Source organism: Bidens hawaiensis, unplaced genomic scaffold (genome assembly GCF_021521415.1).
Source record: "Bidens hawaiensis isolate Kalapana, Puna unplaced genomic scaffold, B.hawaiensis_p1.1 tig00043662_1, whole genome shotgun sequence".
In the NCBI taxonomy this organism is placed as follows: Eukaryota; Viridiplantae; Streptophyta; class Magnoliopsida; order Asterales; family Asteraceae; genus Bidens; species Bidens hawaiensis.
This window is the reverse complement of record NW_027497750.1, coordinates 138,969-163,729: the sequence shown is the minus strand read 5'-3', so window position 1 is coordinate 163,729 and position 24,761 is coordinate 138,969. Positions and strand designations below refer to the sequence as shown.

Genomic DNA, 24,761 nt, shown 5'->3' with positions numbered 1-24,761 from the left:
AACCCATATCCATATCCATCACCTTGTGATCTTGAATGTTGCATAAACGGTTAGGGTTGGTATTGGTAGTTTGATTGTGATTGTTGAAAGGGTGATGGTTGATATTGTTGAGATGATGATGACGCACCAAAGTTAGGAAAAAGATTGGTAATAGGTGGAAATATGGATGATGTTGAGTAGGTGTATTGATCAGCTATAGGTTCGGTTGTGGGTGGTAGTTGGAGTTCACTTGATGCTGTAGGTATATTAGTAGTAATCGGTGGAGGTGGATTTGGTGGAGGTGTAGTCGGGATTGTTTGACCCGAAGTGGGAACTGGTGAATTCATGTTATTTAATGCGGTTGGAGAAGCAAGAAGCTTATTCTCCCAAAGTAAGACTCGGTTTCTTCGAAGTGTTTTGACAATCTCGGGATCAATAACTAGCGGTGATGACCTGTTAGAGCTTCTAGTATGCATACACCTGTAGGTACCTACACACTAACACAACCAGCGTAAACCCGAAAATAACAAACAAAACTACTAAAGCTAACACACGTTGCGCATTACACCCGGCAACGGCGCCAAAATTTGACGTGAGGTCGAAGACTCACTCAAAAATAAACCGATTACAACTATTAGATAGCGATAAGCGGGTATTGAACACAGGGAGCTTGTGGAAATTGTGTTACCAAGTAGTTATGTAATTTATCTAAAACTAAGTGCAAAAAGTAAATTCAGAGATTTGATTGTTTGGTTTTGATAACAAAAAGAAATAAAGCAATAAACGAGCTTTAATCAATATGTGAAAATATGCCTTCCCTCGGTTTCAGGTTTCTATGAATGTTACGGTTAATGTTTAACTGAGATGAACAATAGGTAAAGTTCATGTTTATGTAAACGAATGCGATAAATGAAGATCAAGTACTTTGATTATACAACGCAAGGTGATCAATCAAAAACCAATTAGTTTATCTAACCCTAAATCACTCCCGATTAATCTCGATTACTTAAAGAACCAAGAACTGACGGTTTAGAACACAAAATCGATAAACTAATAATCTATCAATTAATACATCAACACCATAATAATTTAATCAATATGATCAAAATACCTCAGAAATTGTCTAAACATTCAACCAAACAAACATAAGAAACCTTACAATCCGAGGGAAAACACAAAGGAATTTAGCCGAGCATTATTCGGTTCGTCATCCCTTCGATTATGATTGTCATAAAATTGAAAACAAGTATTTTATGATTACCACACTCACAATTGATCAAGAAGCTCTCAAAATCGCCCTAGGGTCGTCCTTAGATGAAAAGATATGATAAAGATATGAAAAGCCGTCCAAAAATACATGTTATATAGCAGTTACAACTTGCAGCGAGGTGTCCACCATAAGCTACGGTGGCTACCGTAGCTTACGGTGGCTTTAAAGGTCCTATGGTGGCCACAAACTGCCTTACGGCAGTTATATTCCACCGTAGCTTACGGTGGGTACCGTAAGCTACGGTGGTCTTCACCACTAATTTCATTTTCTTGTTTTTGCCATAACTTCCTCGTTCTAAGTCCGTTTTCTTCACCGTTTTTGCCCACGCTCTCGTAATTCCATCTTCTATCTTCTCATACCTGCCATTACACTAGTAAACTTAGTTATCTAATTCAAAAAAATAAACATATTAAACGCGTGAATATTAACGAACTTAAACCACTTAAGGGTTGTCCCAAGGACCACCCGTCATTCATCACAAACAAAGAGGTACATTTTCAATTGTTTGATTTTTATTTTGAGTTTTTAGGGATTTGATGATTGATTGAAGATTGTTAGGGTTTAGGGTTATAGTGGTTAGGATTGTTAGTGTTATATTGTTAGTTTGGACGGGAAGAACAAACATGGTCAGATTCCGGCCATGTAATTACGAAAGTGAAGGCAATAGGTGGCATTTCGCGTGATACGGTGCCTATTACTTCATATTTTTTTAATGTTATTATTTGTGTATAATTATTGTTATTATTATTAATTATTATTATTATTACTATTATTACATTTATTTATATTTAATTATTATTATTATTATTATTATTATATTTATTATTATTATTATTATTAGGATTACTATTATTATTTAACTTTATTATATTTATTATTATTCTTATTATTATTACTATTGGGATTATTATTATTATTATTAATTATTCTTATTATTATTACTATTATTATTATTATTTTTAAAATTAAAGATGGAGAACGACGAGGTGGAGAGGGAGATTGAGCATGAGCAGGCGCAGGATCAGGGGAAGGGGCAGGGGCCAAGACTAGTAATGGGTGACGATCTACTAGTTGGGTACCCACATCTACAGTTTCAAGCTGGTACCGACCATTATGTCGGGTATTTGCACCTCCGACTAATGATCATGCGTTACAACAAGGTCATTTGTTGGGAGTTTTTAGAGGCTTGTGTCGTACGAGATCGAGCGGCCGAGTACGTCGTCGAGGATACACCGTGGAGTCAATGCTTCAGTATGCCCCACCCAGCTCACCGAGAGCTCATACTGGAGGTTTACTCTGCATTACTGATGTGGTCTAAAATATACATATTATTATATAAATATTTCCTACAATTTTAAGTGCTTTGAGCTAGGTTTTTATTAAATACTATTCTTAGTTGGTTCAAATGTGGGTTTTTATGGTTTCAAAAGTTAACGAGCTAAAATTGATAAATCAACTCAACAATAATGAATCCATATCAGTTTATTTTGATTATTCATTCTTTTTATCGGTGCATCATACATGATGCTTTAATTTTATATTAGTCATATATTTTTCTTAAAATAATATAAAAACATATGAGCTTGATTGAAAATAATTGAATAACATGTGAGTTTGATGAATGGAACTTAAATGATTGATTTAGTTTGTATCATAATTATTTTTTCTTATTTGAAGTGGCAAACACAAACGTTATGACATAGATAGCTAACAAAGAAAGTAATTATGTTAAATCTTTTGGGCTTGGGCTACATAAAAAGAAAGGAAGACGTAAAAGAGTTTTTTTTTTTGTCAATAAAGGGTGTGACGTGAACAAGGGTTTTTTGGGACGGCTGATTGGGAGGTCAAAAAAGCACTGAGGGGGCCACACCTCTGTTGGTGCGTTTGGAGTGTGGAACAAAGTAACAAGAAAATAACAAGAATTAAAGAAGCAACCATCAAGATTGTAGGTCTCATATATTATATTATTAAATAAACCGTAATATATATTTTTTATCTTTGTTTCATTTGTAATTATGATTGGCTAAACTTATTATACTGCCTGGTTTTGAATGAATACTTTTTAGACTCGTTTTATTTTTTGTTTTGGATTTTTTATTGATTGGTGATGCTTAGGTAAAGTTTTTATTTTATTTGGTTATGATGCTTATGCATATTTGGTATTAATATATTATCAGTTTTTGTTCCATATGTGTCTTTGTGAATGTCTTTCATGTATGGATGCATATTAGGTTACTTACTGTGTGTTTGTAGCTAGTTTATGGTATATTGTTAACGTATTCCATAGGAACGGTAATTGAGAGTTTAGAGGTACCTTATATTCTGTCACTAGAGAGACCGGGAGGTAATTAAGTGTCGTCTGTTTTGGTCTATTACGGGTTTGGGTAGTGATTGCACGGATTGAGTTACCCTAGATTCCCTTAGATTCTTACAGATCCGAGTTATAACCGAATTAAATAAGAATACCTCTTTACGCTTTAGGGTGTTTTGTGATTAGAGAGACCGGGAGGTGATTTAATCTTTGGGTGGGTACCTTAGCATAGTTAGGTGAGGTGAGACCGGGAGGTGATCCGAACCGTTAAACCATTGAGCTTACATGATATTTAGGGTTCTTAAGTGTTGATGGTGAGGCCGGGAGGAGATCTAGCATACTTTAGTTATTCCTTAGTGTTATATTTTTAGAATCCGGTTACCGATCATAAATCCAATTCCGAGAGTTTACGAGTTGACTAGTAGGATTCCTTGCCTAGGTAGTTGTTTCCCCTATTTGAGTTCTACTTCTATTTGTCGGTGTCTAGTTTAGAGTAAGTATTATTTATTTTATATTATTTAATATTTAATAATAAAAAAAGACAAAAATCAATTAAATCTATTTATTTAAGTTATTAGTCAGAGTCTAGTTTAGGTGTCGCTAGTGTCCTTTGGGTTCGATATCCGGACTTCATTAGGCTTTACTACAATCGATAGGTACACTTGCCTATCTAGTGGTCTAGCATTAGGATAGTCTAGATTTATAAATTTAAAACTAGAGTGTCTAGATTAGGTTAAGTTTTATTAGACCGCGTTTTGCACATCAAGTTTTTGGCGCCGTTGCCGGGGATACTTAGGCAATTGCGAAACTAGCGTTGATTGAACTTAATTGATTAATTGGTCTTTTGTGTCTTGAGTTGTGGTGTGTCTTGTGAGTCAGTGTCCTAAATTTAGCGCGTCTAGTCGTGTTGATAATTTAGTTTGTGTTTTATTTTATCGAGTCTAGTTAATATGTTTAATAGATCGAGTCAGTTTTGGAGTATTTTAAATAGAAGATGTTGGAAAGAGCCGAACAACAGGAACGTGAAAGATTCCAAAAGATTAAGGAATTGGAAGTCAGGCTTGATAAGTTGATCGAAAGAGAAAGACTCCGTAAGATAGAGGAACTCGAAACTAGGTTAGAAGAGATAAGAGCTAGAATTCGAAATGAGAGTTTTTCTTACAAGGAGCAGGAAGCCGTCTATGAAACGGATGATGAATTGTGAAATAATGATGATGAGGGCGCGATAGAAGAGATGGAGTTGGAGTTACCTGATTACACGAATCTGAGTGAAGATGTCATTGTGGAGCCACTTGACCAGATGGAAGATGGCGAAGAGGAGGAGCATGTACCATCTTGGGAGGATGAGTTTGGTGATGAGTTAGTGGGTTTACCAGTTTAAGAAGAACACGAAGAATTTGACCCTGTTGGTGATCTTATCTATTTAGAAAAACTAATCACGGGGAATCCAACAATGGAGATCAAAACGTCACAAGAAGAAGAAAAAGAAGAGGAAGTGGCAACGGAAGAGGATGATCAGAATATGATGGTAGTTGAGTCACCACATCATGTGAAGGTTAGAAAGTCTGTGGAGGAACTATATAGTGGATCGCAACCGAAATCGCCAAAGCCGCAAAAGAGGGCTCGAAAGTGCTTGGATCGACAAGTTTTGAGGGTTCAAAAATGGTACATTAAGAGTTGTAGGAGAACAATGAAATGCAAGAATAACCATTTTCCTCATTATATGTCACGTATTAGGTTTGGTCCGGGTAAGTTTAAGTATTGGTGGTCCGACCCGTTTGAATGTTTTAAAATGCTTTTTAGTTTCACTATGTGTTATTTGTTTAAATATGTTGGAATGGTGGAATTAAATGGGTTAGACCGGGGTTGGATAAAAGAAAAGCCACCTGATTGAGATTTCAGGAGTGAGTCTGGCTGAAGACTCTTCTGTAAACTTAGCGCTTCCCGGGAGGCAACCCGGTAGTATGTTTTTGCATTTATTTTTTTTATTTTTTTTTATTTTTTGGGTTTCTTGCTTTCGTTTGTTGGCCGCGTGTTTTCTGTTTTTCTTTCAGGTTGCTCCAGGATTGCTTGTGGAAGCTTGATGATACATGGTTTGATTCAAGTGTGGGGAGGTCATTTGTTTATTGATTGCCGCTTTCGTTCGTAAGTGATAGCTTGGTAGAGAGCACTGCAGTATGAGGCTTTCGTTCGAATTGGAGGGCATAGGACACGGCTCGCGAGGTAATTTGTCATATTAACCAGGGGAGTCTGTTCCACTTTACTTATATTTGAATGTGCTTTAATTTTGTGTTTTTCCCGTCTCACTAAGGACAATGTGACATTTAAGTGCGGGGATGGGAAACTGACGTTTTTATATTAAAAAAAAATTCAAAAAATTTTAAAAAAATAATAATAAAAAAAAAGCTTAAAAAAACATTCAAAAAAAAGTCCCAAAAATTTAACGAAATTTTTTGCAAATAATGAAAAATTAGGATTCCTTGCCTATGTAGTTGTTTCCCCTATTTGAGTTCTAGTTCTATTTGTCCGTGTCTAGTTTAGAGTAAGTATTATTTATTTTATATTATTTAATATTTAATAATAAAAAACGAAAAAAATCAATTAAATCTATTTATTTAAGTTATTAGTCAGAGTCTAGTTTAGGTGTCGCTAATGTCCTTTGGGTTCGATATCCGGACTTCATTAGGCTTCACTACAATCGATAGGTACATTTGCATGTCTAGTGGTCTAGCATTAGGATAGTTTAGATTTATAAATTTAAAACTAGAGTGCCTAGATTAGGTTAGGTTTTATTAAACCGCGTTTTGCACATCAAGTTTTTGAAAATGATAGAAAAATTTGAGATTGGTTTTTAAAACTACTATTATATATGAGATTAAATAAAAGATAACGCACTAAACTTGGGATGTGTCGGTAGGCCCAACTAACTTTGATACTCCTCTTTAGCAAATTTCTTATATCTAATAATTTGAAAAACGGTGAAATCGAATTTCGATGCTTAGGGAGGATTACCATAATCCAAAAACTTTGAGATGGTGAGACTTAGATGCACTCAAACCAGCACACAACCGCCATGTCCATTTTTTTACGAGCTTAGAAATAGTTATATACTTTGGATAAAGATGCCTAAGAGCACCAAATAAAAATGAAAAAAGAAAAAAAAAAGTTTGTTTTAAAAGTGTATTCCAAGAATTGGTCCGAAAAGCAAAAGAAAGAGAAAGTTATGTATTGTAAAAATGCCAAAGAAACATTCTCAAAAATAGAAAAAGAGGCCAAAGTTGCACATACTAGACGAGACTGAGAGTTTACGTGTTACCAAGGGGATGGTAACTCTGAGGATACACTATTGGGGCTCAAGGTTTTTAGTCAATAAATATTTTTTTAGGGAATATATAGGAAAAAGTCCAATAATATTTACGGTATGCTCGTACGGCTTCCACATGACCATTCATCCATCAAATTTCACCGAGTGTGTCTACTTAGTACCATCAATGAGTCATTGGCTTATGGTGATTTGTCAAATCCTTATGCTTTGACTCTAGTTTTTTAGCTCTCTTTGTCTGAGATGGGGTAGGTGTAGCCGTGGTTTTTGAATTTAAAACGCTAAATGCAATTGGGGGCTTGATAGGCTGGTGGCTGGGTTTAAGTGGACAACAATATCGGCAATCGCGGTTTTTGCGTTTATCCATGCTTAAATGATAACCTATATGTTTTAAAGATTAGTTTCAAATTCTGATTCCATTGCATTATATAATTTTCGAGGACGAAAAAGGTTTAAGTGTGGGGATATTTGATGTGGTCTAAAATATACATATTATTATATAAATATTTCTACAATTTTAAGTGCTTTGAGCTAGGTTTTTATTAAATACTATTCTTAGTTGGTTCAAATGTGGGTTTTTATGGTTTCAAAAGTTAACGAGCTAAAATTGATAAATCAACTCAACAATAATGAATCCATATCAGTTTATTTTGTTTATTCATTCTTTTATCGGTGCATCACACATGATGCTTTAATTTTATTTTAGTTATATATATTTTTTTAAATAATATAAAAATATATGAGTTTGATTGAAAATAGTTGAATAACACGTGAGTTTGATGAATGGAACTTAAATGATTGATTTAGTTTTTATCATAATTGTTTTTTCTTATTTGAATTGACAAACAGACACGTTATGACATGAGATAGCTAACAAAGAAAGTAATTATGTTAAATCTTTTGGGCTTGGGCTACATAAAAGAAAGGGAGACGTAAAAGAGTTTTTTTTGTCAATAAAGGGTGTGACGTGAACAAGGGCTTTTTGGGACGGCTGATTGGGAGGTCAAAAAAGCACAGAGGGGGGCACACCCCTGTTGGTGCGTTTGGAGTGTGGAACAAAGTCACAAGCAAATAACAAGAATTAAAGAAGCATACATCAAGATTGTAGGTCTCATATATTATATTATTCAATGAACCGTAATATATATTTTATTTATCTTTGTTTCATTCGTAATTATGATTGGCTAAACTTGGTATACTGCCTGGGTTTGGATGAATAATTTTTAGACTCGTTTTATTTTTGGTTTTGGATTATTTATTGATTGGTGATGCTTTGGTAAAGTTTTTATTTTATTTGGTTATGATGCTTATGCGTATTTGGTATTAACATATTATCAGTTTTTGTTCCATATGCGTCTTTGTGAATGTCTTTCATTTATGGATGCATATTAGGTTATTTACTGTGTGTTTGTAGCTAGTTTATGGTATATTGTTAACGTATTCCATAGGAACGGTAATTAAGAGTTTAGAGGTACCTTATATTCTGTCACTAGAGAGACCGGGAGGTAATTAAGTGTCGTCTGTTTTGGTCTTTTGCCGGTTTGGGTAGTGATTGCACGGGAGTGAGTTACCCTAGATTCCCTTAGATTCTTACAGATCCGAGTTATAACCGAATTAAATAAGAATACCTCTTTACGCTTTAGGGTGTTTTGTGATTAGAGAGACCGGGAGGTGATTTAATCTTTGGGTGGGTACCTTAGCATAGTTAGGTGAGGTGAGACCGGGAGGTGATCCGAACCATTAAACCGTTAAGCTTACATGATATTTAGGGTTCTTAGGTATTGTTGGTGAGACCGGGAGGAGATCTAGCATACTTTAGTTATTCCTTAGTGTCATATTTTTAGAATCCGGTTACCGATCATAAATCCAATTCCGAGAGTTTACGAGTTGACTAGTAGGATTCCTTGCCTATGTAGTTGTTTCCTCTATTTGAGTTCTAGTTCTATTTGTTAGTGTCTAGTTTAGAGTAAGTATTATTTATTTTATATTATTTAATATTTAATAATAAAAAAAGACAAAAATCAATTAAATCTATTTATTTAAGTTATTAGTCAGAGTCTAGTTTAGGTGTCGCTAGTGTCCTTTGGGTTCGATATCCGGACTTCATTAGGCTTTACTACAATCGATAGGTACACTTGCCTGTCTAGTGGTCTAGCATTAGGAGAGTCTAGATTTATAAATTTAAAACTAGAGTGTCTAGATTAGGTTAGGTTTTATTAGACCGCGTTTTGCACATCAATTACGTGTATATTATATTATATTATATTATATTATATTATATTATATTATATTATATTATATTATATTATATTATATTATATTATATTATATTATATAGGCCGCGCGCGATGGGTACGGATGAGATGCCGATGAGGCATCCAGGTGCAGATACTCGTTATTCTGAGATTTTTTTTCTCATATGTTCGGGGACGGATTCACCTCTATATGGAGGAGTTTGTTGTGGCGCTCGGTTTATACACATCAGTGGATGTACGGCTTCCGCTTTACACGGAGAGCATCTACCAGTTACTTGACGACGAGTTACGGGTCTGGTGGAGAACGATTAGCGATGAGCCTTTCTGGGTCGAGCCTAGGGCTACGAAAGCCAAGGTCTCCACTATCATGGACCTATTGCACAGGAACGTTAAATATTATATCTAACTATTCTAATAAAGTAAAATAATTGTGAAACATGTTAGTTTATTGTTAAACCTCACAATTTTTTTCTCTCCAAATTTTAATTGACCATAATATATGTTCATATTCACTCTTCTTTTACATTTTATTTATCTTATATTTATACATTTTTATAAAAAGAAATATTAACATATTATTTTACTATATATTCCAAAATACTTGGTGAAATTCAAAAATTAACAACAAATCATGTTTGTTAAAGTTCGAAAAGAATATGTAATTTGAAATGTTATCATTAACATGTTTACTGTGTATATTGTTGAAGATTATAAAGAAAAACAAAACTCGAACATGCTTTCATTTTACAAAGTATTTTTTTTAATTGTTAAATCTTAAATCTATGCTTAAAAGTTGATTCATTATTTTAAATCAATCCATTATTATTATTATTATTATTATTATTATTATTATTATTATTATTATTATTATTGTTGTTGTTGTTGTAAATTGTCATATAAATTTATAAATTATAAATATATATGCTTTAAATCTATCAATTTATTTTTCGGTTAATTTAGTAAACTATATAATTTTTTGGTTAATTTAGTAAATATATACCATCACTTTCATATATACCAAAGTTTATCATATTTATTTTCTTGGTTTTTCTATGAATTGTTAGGTTTTGTGGAACTTAAATATGGTTTTTACAGTAAAAAATAGGTAAATAGATTGTTTGGTACAAACTTTCAAAATTTGTTATGGGTCAAAATGAGAAATTTGAGTATTTTTAAAGTTTGAGAATGCAAGTAGATTTATCGTCAAATTTGTTACGGGTTCAAAGCGTTTTCTTGAAAACGTCAAATGTATGAACGTTATAATTTTAAGCATGATTTGGGTTTCAAATTTATTTTCAATGACATTTTTGGAAAAACTCAAAAGGTTCAGGATTCGGTATATTGACTATTTTTCCCTCGACTATTAAAATTTCAGAATAGATAGTGAACACTTACGACATGCCACCCCCAGACCTATCAGTGCTTATAACTTGTATCAAATTTGAAATATTTGCGTCAGCATTAACTTTTCTTTCAATGGTGATCATAACGTTGTATGGGAAACATGTCATGCAAACCTATGCTTAAATGAAGCAAAATATTCACAAACTTGAATGGGTTAACATGCTATTTTTTATGTTGTCAAACTTATCAAAAAAAAATTATGGTTTAGCTTAGAAAAACATAGTTCTTGAAGAAAATTCGTCGTTATAATATAATGTTATTCTTTTCTACTATGGGTTGTAAATTGATTAATATATCAATAAATGTAGCACTCCTTCAGTATTTAGGTTGAGTGGTCAAAACTAATATTGTATGACTATTGTATGAGAAGCATTCTTCCTGAATTCTTTCAATTATACGCATATGATACTGACAATGAAAGTTTTAATAAAAGAAGCGTTATCGGGTACGTTTTTACACGTGAATTTTTTTATTAAGTTCATTAAAAAAATCATTTTGTGGTATAAGTAAAATTAATTTATTTACACATAGTATAGATATAAGTATAGATGTAATACAATTTTTCATATACATTACGTAATTATTTTATTTACTTGTAATTTTATAATTTAGATAATCCGTGTGTTTCACAGGCTCTAAAACTAGTTATATTATATTTATTATATCTAATTTAACTATTTATATAATTGCCTACTATGAAATCCTACGTGTCGTTCTATGAAATCCTACGTGTCGTTCTTAGGTTGTTCCCCCCCCCCCCCCAATTCTCTAGAGCCACCAGATTGCTTGATTTCTAAATGAAGGCTTCTCATGCATTTGACTCGAAATTAAGGGTATGAGTCTTACCAAACCCATATAGTCTTTAAATGAGTTATAACATCTCATTTATTTGTGAAACTCTTCCATAATGTCGCGGATTGTTAGGAACAAATACGTTAAAAGTTTGGACCGTCAACAGCCTATTCGTTAGTTGGGACCGGCAATGACCAAAAGACGATAGTTAGGACTAATAAAAACCAATTTTCCTTTTTTAAATGAACAAACATGAACACAAATATTGTCTAATAAAAAAGGGGACGTTGATATAGTTGACGATTGTGAGTAGTATCAGAAGTTAACCGGCGATGGAGATGATAGACCAACAACGGAGAACATGTAAAGGAGATAAATTAAATTAGGGTTTGATGATGAAAGTGTTTACCAATAAATTCAAGTCGCCGGAAAAACGTTTTTGGCCGGGAAAGCCAATATTTTTTGCCGGAAAACACCACCTGAACTCCGCCACCACCACCACCACCACCAATTGACCCACCGCCAACCAACCACCATACTTAAGCACCATCAACTGATTCTGACGATGATTCTAAGGTTCCGACAACCTCAATAATTAAGGCCTTTACTAGAAAAAGGTTCCTAAAGGTCTGATACAAAGTTACCATGATGTTTGGGACAAAATTGTTGAGTTTTCGGGAAAAAAATTATGTTTGTTCGTTAAAAATCTAAAAAACCTACACATCTCAAATGAAAATACCCGGACGTTAAAAAATATAATAACAAACTAATATATATGTATTAAATTAAAACAAAACCACGTTAAACAAGTACAATAAATCATCATAATTAGAAAAACGATTAAAAACAAAAACTTAAATTAACCCCTGTAACACGGGAAGATCAAACTAGTTATATTATATTATATTATATTATATTATATTATATTATATTAGCCAACAGTGTCTTATCAAAAACATTGATTAATTAGCCTGGTATAATTCTCTTTTTTTCAAATTAAGAATCAAACATTTGGTTTACAGTAGTAGAGTAGAGTAGCTTCAACAAAACCCCAACCACCATCAACATCTGGTCCAACCCAGAATCCAGATATCAATCACTCTAGGGGTACAAAATTATGAAAAACAGCAACAACGTACAGTATTGTGATCCAGAAATTATAATTATAATTTCTTCCCTGTGCGATTTGAGAGCCAGAAATTATAATTATAATTATAATTGTAAGTATGACAAAGATACAAAATGAAACAGACTTTGTTCATACAGTCATAAAGAAAATAGTAAAATAACATGATCACGGTTGGATAGAGGAAAGCCAGTCTAGGATCGGGTTAGGCCTGATGATCCTACCAGCCGGAAACATATATGCCCATCAGCCATATGTTTAAAACATGTTCGATTCGTTCTTTATTCTAGAAATATTAACTACTGACATGCACCTGCAACTTTCTATCTCAAAGAATGAATGATCTTGTTTATTGTATTCATCTAAGTAACAATCTTAATTTCCAATATTAACCTATATGTTTTTTCTATTTACCTTAATCGCAAAGTGTGAACAACTTCCATCATCAAAGTTAAAGTTGACATTTATATGCAGATATAATTGTCACGTTTCCAAGTTTTATTAAGCATCATTCTTTCATTATATATGCAATTCTAGCAATTCTCTATACTAAGACTGGACGATCAGAACCATGCATATGTATCTAATATATGATACACATGGATGTATATGCAAAAAAGTAGGAAACCGGAGGGTACTGACTTAAACGAACTCCAATTGAACTCATTACAACATAAATAAGCAAATCCTATTTCCCACAAACAGACTATGGGGGTGTTTGAAGGAGTTTTTTAAATTGCTTTTATGCTTATTTGCTTTTTGAAAAGCTCCATTTTGAAGCTTTTTGATTTGCTTTACTAAACACTTTTTGCTTTTCAACAAACAAATAGTAAATAAGCAAGTTTTAAAAGCTCACCCAAACACCCCCTATACTTATTTATGAATAAATGCCATACTTCATTAAAAAACGAATGACATATTAGCAACCAGGAAATTCAAATTCCTAATATTCCTGATGATTTTGTTAAAAGATTTCTAACAAAATCTTGAATCCAAACAAACAAATAACCCATAGGATTGATTAAAAAGTCCAGTCCAGCACAATAATAATAAAATTCTCATTCAGAGCTTGTAATTGTAAGAGAAAGCAATAAAACTGAAGTTAACATTCAATCAAACTATTTTGTAGTAGGTAAAACTTATAGTTTATGTGAAGTGAAAGTGAAGGAGACCAAACACGCCATTGCTTGAAAATCATAACAAAATTCATTCCACCCAGACTTTTAATTTTAATAATAAAGAAAAAACAAATGTTAAACGGCCATGAACCATAAAGCAAACATTAAATCGATGGCACAACCTATCTTTGACATTCATTTCTACTAGTGTCGAACAACACTCGTAACAGCGTATTTAAGTCATGTCTACTGTGAGTATCCTCTTATCAGATGCCACTTTCCCTGCACCATACTTTGTGTTCTTGCTACTACCACTGCTATTATTTTTCACAAGCGCTCGTTGCAATATACGAACAGGGATCCCACCCATATCAAATTTGTCCTCCTTCAAAGACCTTGTTAAGAACCTCAAGTCTGTGTCTGAAAGTCTCGTCTTTCCACTAACAAAGGCAACAAAAGTGGGTGGTCGGGCTTTCACTTGAGTAAAATACTTCACTTTCGCCTGTGCTGCCAGATCGTTCCAAGAATGCCTGCTCATTACCTGAAACAAGTCAGCTCAGACCCTTTCTTTCTTTCAAACCTGTTATATTTATATAAAAGATTATCAATTTTGGTGGTGTTTCTCATATAATATAATTAGCCAAATGGGTATTTATATTCTTACATCATCTTATATTATTAACATTACTACTACAATAATTGGAATAATAATAGGTGTGAACAGTAACTAACCTTGCGTAGCCAACGGTTAAGGCGAGCAGTTGATAACCTTAAAACACCACTTTTGGTATGTATGTCTCAATGACGTTCTGCATTACAATCTATTCTACCTTTCCCTTCTAGTGCTGAAACAAACACAACCGTATCCCTGTCACCTGTCAACAATAATGCATGCATGTTTGTTAACACCATGAAAGAAAGAAAGATAACATGCACATACACATGCACTACAAACAAACCTGAGGAATGATCATTTGAATTTCTTCAGGAACGTACAGCTTTAACAACCCTATCATATAACTTTTCTTCTAAAAGATACATTTTATTCACAATCACAACCAAGCCCCGTCCTTCTTCTACTGCTCGCCTTGCTATCGCTACCTCATCATGTGTCAAACTTTTGAAACCTAGTTAATTTTCACCCATAAATTAAGCGCATTAGAGCTTTCATATAGTACGTTGATGTCTTATCCATAGAGCATGTTTTGACCAACCTCATGACCATCAAGGACTAAAGCAACAACGTGAGCCCTCATCAGGTTTTTCTAGATTGTACAATGCTCAAAGACGATGCACCTTTTTCTGACTTTCTTCTTTGCATCCAACCTGCTGTGTCCACCTAAAAATCAACCAAATTTAGATTATATAAAAAGCAACCAGCATAATTTATGTTTTTTTTTCCTTGCAAAAGTCCATTAACAACTTTTTACACATAATTAAAGTTCCTCTACATATTACTCTTGAACAAAATTGTTAGCTTTTATTAACTTTTTAATGCTACGTGAGGAAAGAATTGAGATGTGTTGATGTTAAAAGTTGATCATGTGGCTAGGATTCATTGTTCGTTTTTTCTTGTTTTTCATTTCAATAAGTTGATAATAAAAGATAATCTTTCAAAAACAATATAAAAAAAATACATCCACGTGGATGCGTAACTCAAAATAAAATGAACAACTACAAGAATATAAAATGATTTGTAGAAATTTAAACTGTTAGAGCATGTTCGTTTCAAGGATTTGTAAGGAATTCTAAGGAATGGGATTTTAAATCACATGAATTGATATGTTCGTTTCATTAAATGAAAGAATGGAAACTAAATCCCATCAAATCCCACATTTCATGGGATTTTAAAATCCCACCAATTTGAAAGGATTGTTAAGGATTTTCTTATTAACAATAAAACCCCTCCAAAAAAATTCAAAAAAATTAATAAAAAAATCATAACTCAAAATATAAATCAAAAACGAAAAATGTAAAAAAACTAAAACGTTTCCGCCTTTGCCCTCGTTCTTAAAAAAAAAACCAAGAATGAAGAAGATTCCAATTCCAATACATATTAACCAACCAAACACGTGATAGGGATTCTCAAATATTCCATTCCATTCCAATTCCAATTCCTATTCCAATTCCAAATCCTTTAAAAAAAGCCCGTGAAGCGAACGCGCCCTTAGAAAGTTGTAAGCAAATGATTTTTATTGCTATTATAATGTAATGTGTCAAACAATGTTTTCATGATTACATCAAATCATAATTAAAAGATGTTGAGGGACTTTTATGATAACAAAAAAAACACAGAAAGCATGTTGATTTTTATGTGCAAAATATTCTTAAAAGAGATTTTTATGAGTGAAAACAGAAAGTATGTTGGTTTTTAGTATTTGCCTTTATATAAGTGGGTAAAGTTAAAATACAAAGTACAACAAAAATGAGAAGGGTGAGAAGGAATCCAGTCCATTGATCTTAGATTTGAAAGGCTGAGATTAATTTAATAGATAAAAATTGATGAAAAGGGCATGAAGGTAATAACCCATATTTGTTGACTTTCTCTCTCCACATGCAAGGCACATGCGAATTCCCCCATCATTTTAAAATGTCCATAACTCTTTCATACGACATTATTTTTTTAAAAAAAATTCACCATAATAATAAGCGTTTTTTTATCTTTAATATGAGTATCATATTGTTATATAAAAATAAAAAAAAATTAATGGGTTTTGTAATTGTGTTTTTTTGTTGTCCATTGTGTCATTGTGTAATATGTTGTTTCCATTGTGTTTTACATTTCAAGTCATTGTGTTATATATATTCACCATTGTGTGTTACATTTTAGGCCATTGTGTTATACATATTCGCCATTGTGTCTTACGTTTTAGGTCATTATATTATACGTATTCACCATTGTGTTTTACGTTTCAAGTTATTGTGTAACATGTATTAATGGCGGAAAAAAGACACAATGGTGTGCGAAAAGACACAATGGCGGAAAAAGACACAATGGTGTGCGAAAAGACACAATGATAAGCGAAAAGACACAATGGTGTGCGAAAAGACACAATGAAGAAAAAAGACACAATGATAAGCGAAAAGACACAATGGTGTGCGAAAAGACACAATGACGAAAAAAGACACAATAATAAGAAAAAAGACACAATTATAAGCGAAAAGACACAATGGTGTGCGAAAAGACACAATAACGAAAAAAGACACAATGATAAGCGAAAAGACACAATGGTGTGCGAAAAGACACAATGACGAAAAAAGACACAATGATAAGCGAAAAAAACACAATAGTGTGTGAAAAGACACAATGGCGTGCGAAAAAAGACACTTATAAGCGAAAATACACAATGGTGTGCGTAAAGACACAATGACGAAAAAGACACAATGATAAGAGAAAAGACACAATGGTGTGTGAAAAGACACAATAATAAGCGAAAAGACACAATGATAAGCGAAAAGACACAATGGTGTGCGAAAAGACACAATGACGAAAAAAGACACAATGATAAGCGAAAAAGACACAATGACGTGATTTTTGTTTTAAATTTTATATAACAAAAATCATATTCATATTAAAGATTAAAAAACGCTTGTTATTATGATGAATTTTTTTAAAAAAAAAAATATTATACGAAAAAGTTATAAACATTCTAAAATGATGTGGGTATTAACATGTGTCTTGTATGTGGGGAGAGAAAATGTGTACAATTACCTTTATACCTTTTTTCCTTTGGTCCTCACTTGATACATGTCAATTATTTATGGCTTCTCACACTTCTCATTTTTATTACCCTTTGTAGAATAACTTGAATGAATAGAATAAAGCAAAACTAATCAACGATTAAGATAATATGATGATAACTTTTAAAATTTAGAAATTTGAATTACCATGTATATCGTTCTTCCTTCAAATTCAAACTCAACTCTAACCGAATCTCTTGTTAAGCCCGCCTCTGGGCCCACCAAAACACGAACGTTCTGCAGAATCGCATTCAACAAGGTTGACTTTCCTACATTGGGTCGGCCCACAAATGCTAACTGGAGTGGTAGCTTTGACTCTTCTTCCACACAAGACTCACATTCTTCATTAGTTTCATCAGCAGTTTCGAAGATGCGAAATAGCAACAAATAAGTAAAATAAGTGAAAACTATTAGGCTTGTAAACCAACCAATGTTCAGTGAACTGTACGTGAGCTGTTTCAGTGGGAATTTCTTTTATGTTTGTTTAACTAATAAACAAACGAAGATGAACGGAAGTTTTTATTCATTTATTTAAACGAACAAACATGAACACATGTCTCATTTGTTCATTTATGTTCGTGAATCTTCGTTTATTTTGTATTTTTTTTTAAATGTTACCCCTACTCTACTTTACACCAATAATTCTAAACTACTCCCTTACCCAGGTTGAACTTGAGACCTTCCCTCTAAGAGGCATCTGCCTCAACCAAGTGATCTAGCAAGTTCGTTCGTTTATGTTTGTAAAGATATTAATTTAAATTTATAGGCCCGTTACAATTTTGTATAGTTTTATTAACTTTTTAGGTCTGACACAATGTTCACATTTACTTTTAATTAATTTTATCTCACTTATTTTTGTTTATCTACGTTCAGTACAATATTTTGTTTACGTTTGTGAACCATTCATTTATATCGTGAACATAAAACGAACACGTTCATTTTCTTAACGAACGAAAAAAATTCCCATTTAAATGTTTGTGCTCAATCGTTTGTTCGTTTAGAGTTAAACAAACGAACACGAACACTTTCATTTTCTTAGCAAACGAACCTAAACAAATGTTCATTTAATTGTTATTGCTCAATCATGAACTTAAACAAAAACAAACACGAAAATGTTCATTTTATTAACGAACGAACACGAATAGAAAAAACATGTTTTTTTCTTTTGTTCGTGTTTGTTTGGTTAGAACCAAACGAACATAAACAGACACGAACACGTGCATTTTCTTAACAAACGGACATGAATAGAAGAACCATTTTCATTTAAGTGTTCCTGTTCAACTGTTCGGTTAGAGTTAAACGAATGGACATTTTCTTAACAAACGAACACAAACAAAAAAAAACCATGTTCATTTAACTGTCCGTGTTCTATCTTTTGTTCGGTGAGAGTTAAACGAACAGCCATAAACGAACACGAGCACATTCATTTTCTTAACGAACAAACACAAAAAAAAAAACATATTCGTATAATTGTTCGTGTTTAATCATTTGTTCGGTTAGAGTTAAATGCACGAACATAAACGAACACGAACAGGTTCATTCTTTTAACGAACAAGCACAAACAAGAAAATCATATTCATTTAATCGTTGTGTTTTTACGTCTGTTCGTTTAGAGTAAAACAAATGAACATGAACATGCTCCGTTTGTGTTCGTTCGGTTCGTTTACACGCCTAAAAATTATCAACAAAATAAGAGTAGAAGTGGAGCAGTCCAAAGTTAAGGGACCTAAATTTTAGTTACCTAAGATAAGGATAACAAAAGAAAAAATAATCTTACCATCTACAGTATGAACTAGCATATGTTGATCAAGCAATGGTCTAAGAACATCATACAAATCATTCATCTCTAAACCAGTTTCAGCGGAGACAGCAACGGGATCACCAAACCCTAATGTACGGGCCTCACTAGCAGCCGAAATAACCGACCCGAAACCGTCATCAAGTGATTCAGCTTTATTCATTACCATAATAATCTTGAGTCGCGGGGCATGTTTTCTTAGCCACTTTCCAACATCCAAATCCATGGGTTGCAACCCATTTCTACATCACACGTACAAACAAATTATTATTAGTTATTACAAATACCAAACTAATATTTTGCATAAAGCAATGTAAAAGATTGTATGATTAGAATTCTTTTTAGGTGAATTTCGACCTAAACCCTTCAACCCTTTGTGTTTCCTTTTTTGGTCATCATCCTTTACATGCATGATCAACAAATTATTACTTTGCATGGAGCGTCAATTTACACTCGATAACCAAAGGGAATTTTTAAAACATGTAGATTTTTTGGTGATAACAATGTTAAGATTTATTGTTGTTATACCTTTTGTCTTTACAGAAATACATTAACTGAGATTTCCACTTGTGAACTGTTATTTTGCTTGACTGAACCATAAAAGCATTTCCATTTTCCACTTTTTTTTTTTTAATTTTAATTGAAGAAAGATCATACAGAATAGAAGAAAAAACTAGAGATGTCAAGGTAGGTGTATCAGAGGGTTCACTAGCTAGTAAAAACATGAAAATTTTGGTACACATTGGGTAAGGTTGAGCCGCAAACCAAAAAAAAACTTGAAAGTGGTGCTCGCTACAACATCTAAACATCAAAGGTAAATCAAAACGCTAGACATGCTTAGCTAGTAGTAAATAGGGGTGTGAATTTCTGCTAAACGAGTCATGTTGCTGGGTTGGCCCGTGTAACCCCTTTTTTATTGTGTTTTATGTAATAATTTAATTTGGTTGGGTATCTTATGCCAAAATCTAAAACTGAAACAAAAATTGACATTAGATTTTTAGTAATGTAATAGATAATTTGTATTATTTTCATGATACTAATGTATATAAAAAGTATTAATATGTGAAAACAATAAAAACTAAAAAAAAAACCTTTCGGGGGCATGTCATGTTTGGGTTCACGACAATTTTTGGGTATGGGTCATGTTCAGGTTTGTGTCAAACTTTAGAGTTTGTGTTGGGTTGGACCCGCCAACACGACCCTGTTAGATTGATAATAGCAATTAGCATGAAATGCAGTGAATCTAAAAAGCCTTAGTCTCACATGAAGATATAAAAAAAAAGGATTCAAAACAGTTAGCAAATTCACATAGTTGGTATGCCAAAAAAAAGTGCATGTGAACAAAAATCAGCTTATGAAAATAAACTAACCTTGCATCAACAAGAAAGAGTGAAAAATGACACATTCTCAAAACATTTGTGCAGTCCTAGCAAGAAGTGAAGCAGATGAACTCTAAGCCGGGTGAATCGAAAAGCTTAAAGCGTAAATCACCGAATTTGGCAATCCCTTGGCGTATGTCACGAGTGACATGATCATTAGGAGTGTTGTACACAAGTGCCTCAACTAAAATATCAAATGTGCAGATTTGGCAACATTTTGAGAAGTAGAGTTGGAAGCAAGTGTGCATCCACTTTGCTAAACTCAACACTTTCAAACCACCACCACTTGTTGACCACCACCTGGATAAAACAAACAAGCACGGAGTGTATGTGTATGTGTATGTGTATGTGCATGTGCATGTGCATGTGCATGTGCATGTGCATGTGCATGTGCATATGTGTATGTGCATGTGCATGTGCATGTGTTTGGTTGATTAAAATTAAACCTCTGAATCATTCAGAGACAAATATACCCTTCACCTCCACACCATATCCCCTCTCATTCTTCATCACCAATCTTCAACTCTACACCGTCGCCAAACCCCTGACCATACATCTATTTCTGCTCCATCCGTTGCTACAATTTCTATTTCTGATTCACTTGATTTCTATTCCATCCTCAATTGATTCAATACTCGATTTCTGATTTCCTTTTAATCCACTTTTTTATTGTTTTAATTTAATTGATTCAGTTTAATCGATTTTGATTCTCTAGGGTTGGGTTGGGTTTAGTTTCTTGTTTAATCATCTGGGGTTGTCCCAGTTTTGAATAAATTGATTAAAGATTGGTTTTTTATAAATGTAATTTTTTATTTAGTTATATTTTTATGTGAATTTATGGGGTTTAGATGACAGGTTTGATTTTCTTGTTTATCAACTATGCTTGCAATTTTTTTAGTTTGTGCGAGTGTAAATAAATATTTACCAAAAGGATAGATTCATAGTATTTTTTATCGATCTGTTTGCAAATTGATGGATGTTTTTTTATCATTTTGTTTGTAAATTAATGGATCTTTAACAATCGATATCTCAATTGTAATCAGATGGATGCTTATATTCTCGCATTTTGGGCAGCTTCTGGAAAGTGGACTGATGTTTCTTTTGAAGTTAATGGAGAAACATTTGATGCTCATAAATTGGTTCTTGCTGCCTGGTCACCTGTTTTTAGGGCTCAAATTTTTGGCCCAATGAAAGATCAAAATGTTAAATCTATTATAGTTGAAGACATTGAAGCCCATGTTTTTAAGGTTTGTTTAAATATATGAACTGTTTTATGAAAGTTATAACACTGAAATAGATTATTGCCAAAATTGATAGGATTAACGACCGAACGTTCGGTGAACCGCACGATAGCAAGTTCATTTATATTCGTGCAATTAATAAACAAACGTAACAAAACTTTTTGTTGAACATGAAAACGTGTCTCATTTCTGTGTTCATTTAAATTCGTTTATGTTGATTCTTTCATTTAAAATTGTTTATGTTCTTCGTTTACGTTTGTATAAGTTCGTTCATATATTCATTACAAAATTTTAGGCCCATTACAGTTTAGTATAATTTTATGAAATCAAAATGTCGCCTGTTGAATTCTGGTTGAATTAATTTTTTTGGTCCACCAAATTGATGTTCACTTTTACTTCTAATTGGTGTTAGATTAGTAATGTTCGTTTATCCGTGTTCTCTATGATCAGTTATGTTTGTTCGTTTATGTTTGTTACGTTTATGAACCTTTTGTTTATATACTAATTAACAAATGGACACGAACACGTTTCTTAATTGTTTGTGTTCGATCGTTTGCTCTATTAAAGCTAAACGGACAGATTTTTTCAAACTTGTTATTGGCCTTGACACAGACAAATTTTGGTTTTTTAACTATTTTACAAATTTGTTTTCCTTTCTGGAATTGCTTCATTTTATGTATTGGGACAAACTGCCTGGTGTGGAAGAGTTAATGGGCCTGAATACAAAATGGGCTTCAACATTAATGTATCAACATATGCTTGCAGCTGCTGATTGGTACAGTTTAGAGCGGCTTTTGATGTTATGTGAATCTAATCTTTGTGAAGACGTTGCTATCAATACGGTTGCAACAACATTTGCATTGGCTGTGCAACACCATTGTCTCCAATATAAATAAGCGTGTCTTAAATTTGTTGCTTTGCCTGAAAATCTCAGGAGGTAAATGAATTCTGTTTTGCAGTTGCTCTGGAATACTTTGTTTCTCTCTATAATATGTATTAAGTACAAGTAAAATATATATTTTAAAATATTAAATACTAATATGATCTTGATGCCAGAATATAACAGATATGATAAATAATCTCAAAGTTCTTTTATTTATATTAACACATGGGGGGTAAAGCCGTCCAAAAAGTACATTCCAACGGTTATATAGCTGTTAAAAATGACTATATTTTCCCCCCAACGTTAAGAAGTTAACAGGTTTTTCACCTGAGTAAATAACTGATTTATGGTTAACCGATTCCACCAATTAAATCCTCTAACCACTCCCTAACCTATTGTTCGGTATCGGTTTGAAATTGATTTCTCAATAACCGGTTTGAGTGTTGGGTCGTTTCGGTTAATAACTGAGTTCTTTTTGCACTTATCTGTCACAATAATCATAACCGGTTATCAACCGAAACTGATATGACACTGAAAACAGGTTATTGAGAAACCGATTTCTAACCAATACAAACCATAGGTTAGGGACCGGTTAGGGGCTTTAGTTTGTACAGAACCGATGAGCCGAAAACCATTTATTTGCCTAAAAATCTAGTAGTTTTTTAACAGCTTTGTAGTCGATAGAATGTATTTTTAACGGCTATGTAGGCTACAATGAATGACTGGTGCCAAGTCAGTGAAGGGTACCCGTATTGGATGGCTCCTGAAGTTGACTGACCATAACTTGTAAGTGAACAAATACATATTTTGTATATCTTGCTGGTTTCTTGTAAGTAATTTTGTTGGTTTCTTGTAAGTAATTATACATTTTCCCTTAAGGTTGCTGCTTTCTTTCATATAGGGACGACAAAAGCTCATGCCAGACCATCTTTCTGCTTATGCCAAGGATTTTTTTGCTAAAATGCCTCAAAAAGTATGTGTTATAATCAAAAGACCCTCATTTATAAATCATTTAAGAGATCTTATTTATTTTGTTATCAACATAATTAATTTTTACTTCATGCTTGCTAACATGACTTCAATGGCTGATGAAAATGATAAATGGCCTGCTTATGCAAAATCTAGTGGCTGGAATGGTAATTGTGTTATTCACTGCTGTTAAGGGTGTTAAAAGAAGTTTGTGAACTTGGTGGTGCACTAATGGAGTAATGGTTGAATCATTTGATGGAATATTGTTTTCAAGTGTGTTTGTGTGACTGTAACATAATAAATGACAATGCTTCTTGTGATTTATAAACATCTATTTCATTTATTTTTTAATTTTATTATTGGCATTATCATTTTTATTACTCTTATAACTATAAATATATAGTTATTCTACTATTGTTAGTATCATCACTATTATAACTATTATATACTTTTGATATAAATATGACAATTGTTATGGTGGTGATGTGTCGGCGGTGGCTTATGGCATTATAACTTCCTGTCCATCGAACGGGTATAAAACTAGTTAACATTGGCTGGTTATAAAAAAAGTTTGTTTTAAGATGCATGTATTTTGGTTGGTTATATTGAAAGTTTTGGACACTTGGTAAAGTTATTAGCAGCTATGAATAGACAGATATATTACACTCAACACGAAATAGTTTAGAGGGGTAAAACAGTCATTCTGCACGATCATTCAGATGTCCAAACAAACAACCCTTTACTGATTCAGCACTTACTGGTTCAGAAGCTCTTAATCATTCAGACCTCTTATTGGTTCAGCACTTAACGGTTCAGCCCTTGCCAAACAGCCCCTAACTCATTAGCACTTCTTAATATTATTTTGAAACTGATCATTTTCCAATTTATCAAATCCTCTTACAAATATTAGAAAAATCTCATCGATTTTCATAATTTGGCCATTTATGAGTACAATATTTTATAAAACGACATTTTAATACAAACAAACCATAAAGAAAAGAGGTTCACTGCTACATGCAGAAAACTAATTATATGTTGTTTTAAAAGAATTTGTTACAACTTAAATAGATGCAGCACTAAAATATCATTTGAATAACAAGAATATAGAGAGAGACACCCATATCATTCGCCAGTACATTCCATGCTTCCCACTCTGACTTAAATTGGCAACCC

At 33.0% G+C, this 24,761-nt stretch overlaps 2 pseudogenes; one reads left to right on the top strand and one right to left on the bottom strand.

Annotated features, from left to right (window-relative positions):
* Positions 1-13,812: 13,812 nt before the first annotated feature.
* LOC143594467 (uncharacterized) lies at positions 13,813-21,005 on the bottom strand (annotated as a pseudogene).
* Positions 21,006-21,538: 533 nt separating this feature from the next.
* On the top strand, positions 21,539-22,632 carry LOC143594466 (BTB/POZ and MATH domain-containing protein 1 pseudogene; annotated as a pseudogene).
* The last annotated feature ends 2,129 nt before the right edge of the window (positions 22,633-24,761 follow it).